Source organism: Hipposideros armiger, unplaced genomic scaffold (assembly GCF_001890085.2).
Source record: "Hipposideros armiger isolate ML-2016 unplaced genomic scaffold, ASM189008v1 scaffold_742, whole genome shotgun sequence".
In the NCBI taxonomy this organism is placed as follows: Eukaryota; Metazoa; Chordata; class Mammalia; order Chiroptera; family Hipposideridae; genus Hipposideros; species Hipposideros armiger.
In genome coordinates this window covers 337,168-341,627 of record NW_017732092.1, presented here as the reverse complement: position 1 = coordinate 341,627, position 4,460 = coordinate 337,168, and the positions used below count along the sequence as shown (strand labels likewise).

Genomic DNA, 4,460 nt, shown 5'->3' with positions numbered 1-4,460 from the left:
GTTGTTCACCATCTTAGCTGTAGAGGGCGCAGTGTCACTGGCCCTCATGTGGGATCCGAACCGGGGCCCTGCTGCTCAGAGCTGACGTCCCAAGCCAACTCTTGACCAACGCACCACTCGGCCGGCCCCAATGGTACGTTTGTTACTAGTGATGAACCTACACTGACACATTGTAATTGCCCCAAATCCCTGGTTTACATCAAGGTTCACTCTAGCGATGTACATTCTATGGGTTTGCACAAATGTATAATGATATGTATGCACCATTACAGTAGTATACAGAGTAGTTTCACTGCCCTTAACATCCTCTGTGCTCTAACGATCCATCCCTCCCTCCCCCAGCCCCTGGCAACCACCAACTAGCACCCCTGATTAGCCCATGGTTTTGTGAATCAGGAGTCCAGGCAGGCAGGACCAGGGTGTCTGTCGGGGTAAGTTGTGCAGTTCCTGGTCACTTGCTGGCTGTCAGCTGTGTCCACTCAGTTTTCAGAGGCTGCCTGCATTCCTTGTCCTGTGGTTCCCCCCAACACACACACGCACACCTTCAAAGCCAGCAATGGAGACTCCCCGTTCTGTTGAGTCCCCTACATACTTCCAATCTCTCCAGGAAAAGGTCGGTCCCTTTTAAGGGGTCACCTGGTTAGGTCAGACCCACCGAAGATTGTCTCCCTCCCTTAAAGTCAACTGATTGGCAACTTAATTCTGTCTGCAACAGCCCTTCTCAGCAGCACCTAGGTTACCATCTGACTGAAGAATTGGGAGAAGGTGTGTGCACCAGGGAAGCAGGGGTCTTGGGGGGTTATCTTAGAATTTTGCTTACAGCAGGTTGATAAGAGATGAGAGGTTTGAAGAGGGGGTAAGGAGGGTCTTCTGGGGGGTATTTAAGGGGATGCCTGAAGGGAAGAGTGGAGGGGTCATTCCAGGCAAAGTCCATCCAAGGCCACGAGATGAGAAAATGTGGCTTGTGCTAGGGACTGGCAGTTGTCATGTCGATGACACCAGCTAATGCCTGTGACGTGCCTGGCACGGGAGAATGGACGTGATGATAAATAGTAGCTACATACAGCTTTTATCCTGTCAAAGAAATCTGGAAGCAACCCAGCTCTCCTCTCTCTCTGCCCTCCCTCTCCCAGTGACCTTGGGTGGGTCACTTTCTTCTTTCTGGTCCACACCTGGTTCCGTCAATGCCCACCCTATCCCTCCTAGAGACCAAAGAGCGGATGGAGAGGAGGGTGCAGCTTGGGCCAAGGCCCAGAGGTGAGAAAGGAGGGCGGCTGTGGCTTGGGCAGCTGGCTGAGTGACAGCAAATATTTATGGAGCTCAAGTCTGTGCCAGGCACAGTGTTGGGTGTGGCAAGATAAGGAGGCCCCGGGACCTGGCCTCTAAGGCTGAATTCCAAACCGCTCACCCAGGAGGCCGGAAGCAGGGGTGGATAACATTGTGGGTTGAAGCTTGGGAAGAAGGGCAGAGCTCTGCATGGTGGGATGTCCGTGGGTAGGTGGCTGTCCCCTGGGAGCCTCAGAGCCCCTTTGGAAAGGGAGCCTGTCCCAGTCTTGACTCACGTGCTCAGCTCCCTACCTCCTCTGATCAGGTTTCAAAATACTCCTCCTAGAATCACTCCTTGGTCACCAGGCTGAAGTTCCATCTTCCATCATACTGCAGCCAGAAGCCCCTGCTTTTCCCTTAGCACTGCTCTCTCTTCTCCTGGTGGTACCTGGCGTTAAGACGCACTGGCTTCAATGAAATAAGTAACGTTGTATTGGACTAAAATACACATTTATATGCAATAAATAACATCGTATTGGACTATACTATATATTTATATGAAATAAATAATATATTATTATAATATACATTTATATGAAATGACAATATAGTGGACTAGAACCCAAAGTGTAAAATGATATCCATGAATCCATACAGGCACAAATAAATGACTGAATAAATAAACAGGTGGAAGGAAAAGGGACAGAAGAATTCCAAACAAGGTATTCAGGAGACTTCCCCTCCCCCCACATGGGCAAACTTAATGACTTGTTTACAAAGAGTGGGGGCTGGAAAGGGGGAGGGGCCCCTTTACAGTGGAGAAACCTGCAAACTCCAAGTCAATGTCCCCCAGGTGATCAAGGTTAACATCATCAGTGTTAAGTCACGTGGGTAACATGCACCCCTGAGAGGAGGTGGCGAGCAGCGTGTCTCACTGGCGTGGTCTTTCTCCCCCAGGACTGCTCAAAACGGCCAAAGTCACCAAAACTCAAGGCAAATCTAAGAAATGATCACAGAGCAGACATTCAGGAGGCGTGTTGTAAGGCCATGTGGTATCCTGGGTGGGGTCCTGGAACAGAAAATGTGCATTAGAGGAAAATGAATGAAGTCTGAGTAAAGGGTAGTGTTTGGTGGATCGTAATCTCCCCATGTTGGTTTATTGGTTTTGCAAGAAAGATGGACCATGTTAAGAGGAGAAAATAACATTAGGGAAGCCTGGGTGAGGGGTTCACCAGAAGTTTGTGCTGTCATTGCAGCTTCTCTGTAAATTCAAAATGATTCTAAAAGAAAAAGGTTATTTAAAATAAAAACCTGGTGGGCATTGCCCCTCAATGCCCACCAGTCTATGCTCCAAATAGAAGCCACTGGGAATCTGTTAAATCAGGAGAGGAGCTCGTGCTCCTCAAGTGTATGTGTTTCTCAAAGTGTGTCAAATGGTAACATGTAAAATGTATGCCTTCACTGTCTTTAAATTTTACCAAGGGTGAGAAGCTTAAATAAATATTTGATAGCTTGTTATGCATGCTGAAGTGTTTAGGAGTGACGTGCACTGACATTTGCAAATTGCTTCGAAATGAATTTTGAAAAGATAGATGTATGGGAACTATCTGTAATTTCCACTCAGTTTTGCTGTGAACCTAAAACCACTCTAAACAGCTTCATTATGAAGCAAATAGAATAAAATACTAATTGTAGAGTCTAGGGGGGGTGAGTATATAGATATTCACTCTATAATGCTTTCAATTTTGTTTTGAAATTTTCAAAATAAAATGTTGAAACGAAACAGGGAAGTTAAATCTTGCCAGCCTTGGAGCGAATTTCTCCAAAGCTCCCTCCGCATCTCATTTGGAGTACAAACCAGAGTCCTGAGTCCCCACCAGATCCAGACCCCCATCTCCTTTCTGATCTCCTTTTCCATTACTCCCTCCTTCTTTCCCTCACTCCCTCCAGTCACGTTGGCCTCTCTGTTCCCTGAACACATCAGTCACATTCCCACCCCAGAACCTTTGTATCAGCTGTGCTCTCTCCTGGGGCATGTCCCCCGTTATCTGTGAGGCTCTCCTGCAGCTCCTGCTCTGACAGGCCTGCATTTCCTGCACCAACCCCCACTCCCCACCCTGTGTCATCTTTCTCCATAGCACGCATCCCTAAGCTGCTTTATCATTTACTTGCTTCCTATGTTTCCATGTCCATCTCCTGCTCACCAAAATGGAAGCCCCACACGGGGAGGGGTCTGTGTCTCTTTCATTAACCCACGATCAGCACCTAGTACAGTGCCCAGCACATAGTGGGGCCTGAATCAATATTTGTTGAACAGATGTCCTGAGTCTATTTTGTAAAAATCTGTGTCTGCCACCAGAGGGTAACCTTGTATAGTAGTCTACTGCTGATTCTCCCATCTCTAAGCACAGCCCTTTGCACATAGTAGGTCCTCAACAAAGAGCTTTAGGATAAATGAATGAATGGGGTAAGGATGAATCCTTGTATAAGGGTTAAAAGCACAGGCTTTGAACCACACACTTGGGGTCATATGTGGATCTACTACTTACTAGCCATGTGACCTTGAGTAGGTCTGTTCACATCTCTGTACTTGAGTTTCCTTCTCAAGGAAATGGAGCCCCCATGGTGATGTATGAGGAACTCTCATACATTGCTGGTGGGACTATAAATGGTACAGCCACCTTGAAAAACTGTCTGGCAATTTCTTAATTCACCATAAACTTCTCACACGGCCTAGCAATTCTGCTCCTGGGAATTTCCCCAAGAGAAATGAAATCATATGTCCACAGAAAGACTTGTACATGTATGCTCATAGCAGCACTACCTATAACAGCCAAAGAGTGGACACAACCCAAACATCCATCAAAAGAGAAATGGATAAACAAAATGTGGTCTATCCATACAATAGAATACTATTCAGCCATAAAAATGAATGAAGTACTGATATAATTTGAGTGTGGATGGACCTTAAAGACATTATGCTAAGCAAAAGATGCCAGACACAAAAGGCCATGTATAGTATGATCCATTTCTATGAAATGTCCAGAAAAGGTAAATCTATAGAGACAGAATGTAGACTAGTGGTTGCCTGAAACCAGTGCTGGGAATGGGAAATGACTGTTAACGGGCACAAGAGATCTTTTTGGGGTGATGGAAATGTTCTAAAATTGGATTGTGGTGACAGTTGCACAGTC

At 46.4% G+C, this 4,460-nt stretch overlaps 1 protein-coding gene across 5 annotated transcripts in view; it reads right to left on the bottom strand.

The window, feature by feature from the left end:
• Window positions 1–103: 103 nt before the first annotated feature.
• ZNF579 (zinc finger protein 579) overlaps window positions 104–4,460 on the bottom strand; it is a 10,100-nt gene continuing 5,743 nt past the window's right edge. The window contains exons 3-5 of one of the 5 annotated variants that reach the window (XR_002122287.1): window positions 2,202–2,335; window positions 1,579–1,714; window positions 104–1,020 (exon numbers count right to left, since the gene is read on the bottom strand). The gene's annotated coding sequence lies outside the window, so the exon portion shown is untranslated. Of the gene's footprint in view, window positions 1,715–1,785; window positions 2,336–4,460 lie in introns of those variants that run through there. The other 4 variants (XR_002122286.1, XR_002122289.1, XR_002122285.1 and 1 more) reach the window with 4 other exon arrangements.